At 41.4% G+C, this 8288-nt stretch overlaps 1 long non-coding RNA gene across 3 annotated transcripts; it reads right to left on the bottom strand.

Moving 5' to 3' along the window:
- Positions 1-1032: 1032 nt before the first annotated feature.
- LOC111839751 (uncharacterized) lies at positions 1033-7534 on the bottom strand. 3 transcript variants are annotated; one of them, XR_002837178.2, is made up of 5 exons: positions 7238-7534; positions 6752-6826; positions 5518-5611; positions 4650-4753; positions 1033-3699 (listed from the first exon to the last, which is right to left on the bottom strand). It is a non-coding gene; the product is annotated as an uncharacterized lncRNA (long non-coding RNA). The 3 variants fall into 3 exon arrangements; XR_002837177.2 differs by lacking the exon at positions 7238-7534 and having other exon boundaries at positions 6752-7088; XR_002837176.2 differs by lacking the exons at positions 6752-6826; positions 7238-7534 and having other exon boundaries at positions 5518-6048.
- Positions 7535-8288: the final 754 nt, after the last annotated feature.

Here is an 8288-nt window from a genome sequence, read left to right as displayed (position 1 = left end):
ACATCACTAATTTGCAGGATAGTAAAGTTGATTAATGGTTATTTTACACAGGTGTTTACAGTAGAGAACACGAGTAAGTTACCACCATTTAGTATGAATACAGAGTTGTCTATGACCAATATATGTATGTAATGTATGCTGATGTGGTACTAAGCCTAGCTAAGCTCAAAATAAATAAATCGCAGGGCCCTGACGGCATCTAACCTATAGCTTTAAAAGAGATGAGGGATATTATTAGCCAATATTTAACTTTACTATTCCAGAAATCATTAGCTGCTGGTGTGGTACCTTCTGATTGGAAGCATGCTAATATAACGCCCATATTCAAAAAAGGGCATAGAAGTAATCCAGCAAACTATAGGCCAATCGGTTTAACTAGCATTACTGGAAAAATAATGGAAGCTATAATCCAAGTGAAAATGGTAGATTACCTGGATGCAAATAACATTCTGAGGGATAGCCAACATTGATTTAGGAGAGGTAGATCCTGTTTAACTAATTAACTTGATTTCTTTGAGGAAGCTACAAGAGAAATTGATCACAAAAAGGCCTACAATGTGATCTACTTAGATTTCCAGAAGGCCTTTGATGTAGTCCCCCACAAATGGCTCTTGCTTAAGCTCAAAGTTCTGCATTTTAGGATTTTAGGAACTGTAGCAGTTTGGTTTGAAAACTGGTTAACATACAGGAAGCAGCGAGTAGTTATTAGAGGCACAATGTCACAGTGGGCCTGTGTTCATAGTGGGGTACCGCAGGGTTCAATTTTAGGACCACTGTTATACCTAATTTACATTAATGATATGGACACCAATATACACAGTAAACTGGTTAAATTTGCAGACGACACCAAGGTGGATGGTGTAGCAGATACTGATCTAGCAGCAGAGAGGCTACAGCGGGATCTGGATTTAATTAGCGACTGGGCTGATACCTGGCAGATGAAATTTAAGGTAATCCATGCAGGAAGCAGAAGTATAAAGTACAGATATTTTATGGGTTCCACGGAAATAAAGGTAGCTGATTACGAGAAAGACCTCGGTGTGTATGTTGATGCTTCCATGTCCCACTCTCGCCAGTGTGGGGAAGCAATAAAAAAGTCCAATAGGATGTTGGGTTACATCTCTAGGTGTGTGGAGTTTAAGTCAAGGGAGGTGATGCTACAATTATATAATTCCTTGGTAAGACCCCACCTAGAATACTGTGTGCAGGTTTGGTCACCATACCTTAAGAAGGACATTGAAAGGGTTCAACATAGGGCTACGAGAATGATTCCAGGTCTTAGAGGAATGTCTTATGAGGAGAGGTTAGCTGAGCTGAATCTGTTTAGCCTCAAGCAAAGGAGACTAAGCAGGGACATGATCCAGGTATATAAGATTCTAATAGGTCTGGATGCTGTTCACCCAAATAGCTATTTCAATATTAGTTTAAATACTAGAACTCATGGCCATAAGTGGAAATTAGCAGGAGAACATTTTAAAATGAATTTGAGGAAGCACTTCTTTATACAGCATGTAGTTAGAGTATGGAATAGTCTTCCTGCTAGTGTAGCGCAAGATAAAACCCTGGGTTCCTTTAAATCAGAGCTAGATAAAATTTTAACAACTCTGAGCTATTAGTTAAGTTCTCCCCAAACAAGCTTGATGGGCCGAATGGCCTCTTCTCATTTGTAAATGTATTAAGTTGTTATGTTAAGTCTGCCAGTATCCAAACTGGGTGAAAACAGACTGCAGAACCGAAAAACTGCCTGTACATAACAGGTCAGGAACACGGCTGGTTTGACCGTGGTGTCCATGTTACATCTGTCTTGAGTTCCATCATTTTTTATGCAGATATTTCTGCTCTGTTTGTTTTTCACCTCATTCAGCACTAACTTATCTGCAGCATTGATTATTTTATTTTTGTTATGTGGTTAAAAGTATATTTTGCATTTTTGAGAGATGCTGTTTATGATTTCTGGCAGTTTAACTGTCTCTTTAAAGACGCTAATATAAAAGCATTCTTTCCACCCACACCATGTCTCTACCTCTATCTGTTCCACCTCTTGCCTCTCCCACTCACCTGCGACACAATAATACTTTTGAAATCCCTTGCCTTTCCCTAATGCCAATTTCCAGTTTGTATACCAGACCATGTGAAAACACCCTTAGAATAAGCAACTCTTAACATGCAACAAAGCAAGCGGAAAAGCATGTGTCTAATTTCATAGCAGCTGCGATTTGTGTCACCCCGTTGCACTGCACAAATCTGGCTGTCGACTGGTGTTGGGTCAGCACACAAACAGCTAAAAAGCCTGAGTCATTTGGAGTGTTTTCAGGCTTTTAATATATATTAAAAATCTATGCATACTGAAGATCACAAAATACTTTATGCATCATAAGAATTTAAAATAAAATGCAAGCTAGGAACCCTACTTTTGATGCAGAACTGTGTTCCTTATAACCAAGCTAAAAACTCCCCCTCCCCACTACAAAAAACCCAAATCATTTAACAAAGGAAAATAAAGTGTATATTTAAGTTATTGCATGAGCAAAAGAAAAATCTGAGGAAAAATGCCCCACTCAGCCACAGCACACGTACATCTAATTTTTATAACACATTTATAATTATGCTAAAGCTATGCAATACACGTTTTGTTTTTATTTGAATTATAATGTCACACATCTACTTGTGGAAAAAAATCTTTGGTTTTGTTTGATTTTATTTTAGTTTTATAAAGCAAAAGCACTTTGTTAATCAACTGTAGAGTAATTAAGATTACATTTCTGTCCCATATTATATTTTTAAAATAACACATTAGCATATTGTCAAGTTATGACTTAATATCCATCCATCTTCCGAAACCACTTGTCCTATTCAGGATTGCAGGGGATTCAGAGTCTATCCCAGAGGCTATGGTCTCAAGGCAGGGAACCGCCCAGGATGGGGCACCAACCCATCTCAGGGCACACTCACGCACCAGTCACTCACACACCAGTCACAATTCACACCCATAGGCAATTTGGTAACTCCAATTATCCTCAGAATGTTTTTGGACAGTGGGGAAAACTGGAGTTCCTAGAGAAAAGCCCATGATGACATGGGAAGAGCATGCAAACTCCACACACATGGAACCCTGGAGTAGACCTCGAACCCTGGTCTCAGAGGAATCTTTGCAAAACACTGCACCACAGTGCCACTCCTTGTGACTTCAATATGTATTGAAAAAAAATATGATATTCTGCTGTCACACCACCACTGATACTCTGCAACTGCATATCTGATGTTCACCGCATGAAAAAAACATATTCTGCTATTTGTAGACTTTGGTTTATGTTAGGCTGTTGTTCGTCAGAGAATCCAGATTACAGTTTTACATGGTGTGAGAATTAAGACATGAATTCGGTCAGATAGGATATTAATCAGGAAATTAAAGTAAGATTCAGGAACTTTAATGAGAAGGGAAACGGCTGGTCTGTTCCTCGTCAGCTCCAGCATGCAGTTTGAGGCTGCACTCCTACGCCATCTACTGTACGCGCTGGGTTTACTTCTTCTCCGTACATTTATTTTTTGGCTTTCCTTTCCTTACCCTAAGGCTGCCTCTGCTTATGACACTGTCCATGTGAATGGACCGGCACCTTCTCCGGCATGCATCCTATGCGTCCACCACAGACGCTGGATAACAACACCCCACGCACACGCATTTACTGGTCGATATTCCCCCTGCAAAATATAATCCCCAGTCATTCATATCTTTTTATATTTTCTAGCAAAGCCTGCTAAAAACCAATCAATAAAGAGTTAATGAGCCCAGACAGAGAGATTATTACAGACACTGGTGGGCTAAGTGGACACATTTCTCCATGGTCTGAATGGTGTGTCTGTGTTTCTGTTTGGGGAGAATGCAGACTGTTACTGGTATAGCAGCTAGACCCTGCTCAGCTCCCCTTTGTGCTCTTATATTCAGTGTCTGAATGATCATTTCTGTTTCTTTCTATTTGGTGCACTTCAGGTAAGACTGTAAGTGTAGATGTGCTGTCAGATCACTGAATGCTGCCATTTGCAGAGCTTATGTGGCCAGTCTGACTTCCTGCTTGACTGCGGTTGATCACATTCCCTGAATCTATTTTGTTATGTCAGTCTTAGCTTCCATTATTGCTCATTCCAGGAGGTGAACGGATTTATCTCTCTTTATATCCCAAGTTGGAAGCAATTGCTCTTTTTGCAGCCCCAATCTGCTTTACAGAGCGACACTGTCAGCCCTCTCTCCTGGGTGCTCGCTGAAGCGTACACATGCTACCTGTCATTTTTCATACCAGCATCCTCTTAATATGAACCAGTCATAAATAAGCACGTTAGTTCTGCAAACGGCAGCACTCAGTGATCTGATCTTAAGTCTACATTTACACCTCTTCTACTCCAGCAACTAAACTGCAGAGCATTCAGAGATACACAGAACAATAATAATGTCAAATACCGGAAAGGTCACATGATAGCTAACGGCATCCATTCTTCAAAGCCGTAGAGTATTGGTTGAGTGAAGGTACAAATGTCTTTTAAAAATTCTTAGTTATCACTGCAGGCAGCCGATTGAAATGCAGAATTTCTCTCAAAGTCTATTCTGTGTAAAGGACCTAGTATTCAATCGAAGTGAATTCTGAGGCCAGTCTTACCTGAGGCCTTCATAGACTTGCTTTTGAAAATACTATTCGGTGTGTAGGGTTCAGACATGTTGATTTGACACGCAGGAGAGCACCTCAACTTTGCGCCTGCACACCTGGAGTGATTGGACACACAGGGGGTCACAAGAGAGGAGAGGAGAGGCATGACCAGACTATGATGAGCTGGGAGAGCATCACCGCCATGTTCCTGCCTGGACATAAAGTTCCACCTTAGATAACGACCGCAGTAATCCATGGTGATTTGCTAGCAGAGTAACTACAACCCTGCCTAATCTGTTTTAATCAAAGGCATTTTTGATGATAAAAAAAAAGTGTGTTGATGGGACATGACTATATTCAGAAAATAAATTAATCTATGAATAAGAAAGCCATAAATGCACACTGATTCTTCTAATGTGGAAAAATACCAAATAAATGGTAAGGAAGAAAAAAGAATAGCTGTGACAGAACATGACCCAGCACAGACAGAAGATGGATGATTGGACATGACAGAAGGTGTCTTGCTTTCATATAGATTTCAGTGTAATCCCTTGCCTGTAGTGTCATAAACATGATGTGTGACAATTTGATTTTATAATATGATTACATCTATTTGGGAACCATTGACTGTGCACTCAGTTTAGCTCGTACATCTGTCGCTCTAAATAATGCCGCCAAGTGGGGATTCAAAGTAAAGCATTCGTTACTTTACTATCTCACCCAGTGTAGAGTTTTACTGGGATATTTTCGTTTATGGCAAATACCCTATATAATTGGATGTAAAACTTTCCCAACAATGTCACATAATTACAATTCATAGATCAGTTTGTTTTTTTAATTCCTTGACAATTCGTACCCTATAAACTAATTTGTGACTCACCCCGATCTTGCCATACTTTCACACAGGCTGTGGATGCCATCCAGTAAAGTCAGCAGTGAGAAGGGGTGAGGTCCCCAAGAAGCCTTCCGAGGAGCTATTGGGTCCAACCCACAAACAGAGAAGCTCTTCAGAAGCTCCTGTTCCTCTTCAGATAAATGCAAGAACATCATCTCTAAATAAACAAGCAAAATGTAGCTCTGCAGAGCAGGAGATTTGCCAGGACAATGCATAAGGACATCGGCTTGCCCAGGTAGAAAGGAAAGCAGGAAGCTTTGGTTCCCCCACATCAGTGCTTCCTGTGGGTGTGCTGGAGGTGTCCAGGAAAATCAGAGTCAGAGAATGTGGCTGTCTGGTCTGGTGGCGACAAGCAAATTCCCACAGAGAATCCCTCAGTGTTGCGTATGAACATGCCCTTAGCTAAAGGGCATTCCATTTTTTAATGGCATGAATTAATTTCTGTAGCCTCACTCCTGCAAGGGTGAGGTTCAGATACTGCCAGAGGTTCAGTGATGGATTGACATCCCCTCCAGGGTGTCCCCTGCCCTGTGCTGGACTGGCATTCCCTCCAGGGTGTCCCCTGCCCTGTGCTGGATTGGCATCCCCTCCAGGGTGCCCCTTGCCCTGTGCTGGATTGGCATCCCCTCCAGGGTGCCCCTTGCCCTGTGATGGACTGGCATCCCCTCCAGGGTGTCTCCTGCCCTGTGCTGGACTGGCATCCTGCCCAGGGTTCTCCCATTCATAACCTGTATTCTGATTAAATTATTATAAAAAATGGATGGAAGGAATATTTATATATATATATATATATATATACACACACACTGTGTGACTTTAGTGAGGGAAAACAGATATAATATTAAAAAGTAAATACCTTAACATATTTTTATAGCTTGTCACTGATTTCCTCATGCATTATTAGTGTGCGCCAGGCCAGAAGGGGATGCTATCCTGTGGTTTATCACATCTCATAGGAAATGCCTTGGGGTCATATTAGCATGCATGCCGCTTAGCGCCAGGCACAGACCGATGGCTCAGATGTCCGCTTTGCATACCCTCTGTGAATTTTCATTACAGTGGCTATCTCAGCCAAATCAGCATGTCTAATTCTACTGGAAGGGCTCTTTGGTCATTTTCATTTTTAATTCTTTTTCTTTTTAAAAGGCAGCGAGAAGCACAGCATCTTTCATAATTTAGGTGGAATGGCTACCTTGGGCTGCTTGTATATGTTACTTACAGCAAGTTTGGGCAGCCATTGCTCATTTTCTGTGAGGTTTCCAGGCACCTTCTGGTCGTTTTGTACCACATAGATCTCAGAAAAAAACCAAAAGCCGTTAAAGATAAACTTTTAATTATGTTATAGTTACTTTTGTTTCACCGAGCACACGCCCGAATAACGTTCCTCGCAGTAGACTGGATAAAAATAATTGATTAAACTTCTTTATGCTGTTTCTTAAATACAGTGGAACCCGCTTATAGTGATCACGGTTGTAGTGATCAACCGCTTATAGGGACACAATCATAACTGAACATATACTGTTTAAATAATTAGCTAATAGTAACCAAGTAGTCCGCTTACTTTGTTCGTTTAGGGTCTTTTAATACATGAGAACATGCGGAAAAAACTAAAACTACGCTAATTCCTTTTTTAAATTATTATTATTTACTTTACTTTGAGAAGCCTACTTTGCCTTGCGGTAACCCGCCTGCTTCTGGTAGCTACCTGATACTAATGCGGCGTGCTCAGAAAACAAGACGGGAAAAAGAAAGTAATTTTCCCTCAAAGACAAATATAGACATATAAAAGCTTAAGATAAACCACCATAAACTAGTCACCGAGAAGCAACGGCGAAATTACAATAAGCTATAACTTATGTACAACGTTGTACGGTTGAGCAAACCGAGGAATCGCGGCGGCGGCGAATGAAAACGATGAGAGGCGTACTGACACGAAGCTGTTCGTTATGTTATTCCTTAAAGGGACCGCACACCGAGCAACAATAACACTAAAGCCATGAATAACGGGGAAACACGGGGAAGTTACACTATATAAGGACAGTAAGGCACACACACGACACGCGAGGATCAGGCAAGAACCGAGTACAACCATGCACAGTTTAAGGCACACGCGACAACCGGATATACAGCACAAGAAGGATATACACTAACAAATGTATATGGCCGCTGTTTATAAGACATACACGGGGCCATATACACGCGCTCGAGAGGCATGCCGGGACATGTACAGTATTATAGCGTATTTGAATCATACATAGTTCAGTAATTTAATTTGTACAGTACTGTAATTTGAAAAGCGTTTGAAACAGCTGTATTGTTTTTTTAAAGAGTCAATAAAATACCGTAAATACCGACGCTGTCCGTTCTATCCATTCTGTAGGCACAGCATTCATCTACAACAGGGGTGGCCTATCTTACCCAGAAAGGGCTGATTTGTGTGTGGGATTTCCCTGCAACTGTAAAGGTTACCCCAAAAACCTGCATACACACGAGTCCTTTGCAGACAGGATTGTGACCCCCCCACCCCGAGCTAAGAGATATCACCAAAGAGCATTTTGCTGTGGTTTAATGTAATATAACTGTCCCTCTCTGATAATTTTAGTAAGTTTTGCCCGGATTCACTCCCGCCCACAGTGTGCAGCAGCCATGACAGCTCTCCCCCCCCCCCCCCCCCCCCCCCGCTTTCTGCCCCCACAACCTCCTTCTCAAATTCAGTCCACTACTCACTTGGTACGGATGTTTTCCCAGGCCAGCCT

The sequence above is a fragment of the Paramormyrops kingsleyae genome, chromosome 23 (genome assembly GCF_048594095.1).
Source record: "Paramormyrops kingsleyae isolate MSU_618 chromosome 23, PKINGS_0.4, whole genome shotgun sequence".
In the NCBI taxonomy this organism is placed as follows: domain Eukaryota; kingdom Metazoa; phylum Chordata; class Actinopteri; order Osteoglossiformes; family Mormyridae; genus Paramormyrops; species Paramormyrops kingsleyae.
This window is presented reverse-complemented; position numbering and strand designations above follow the sequence as displayed.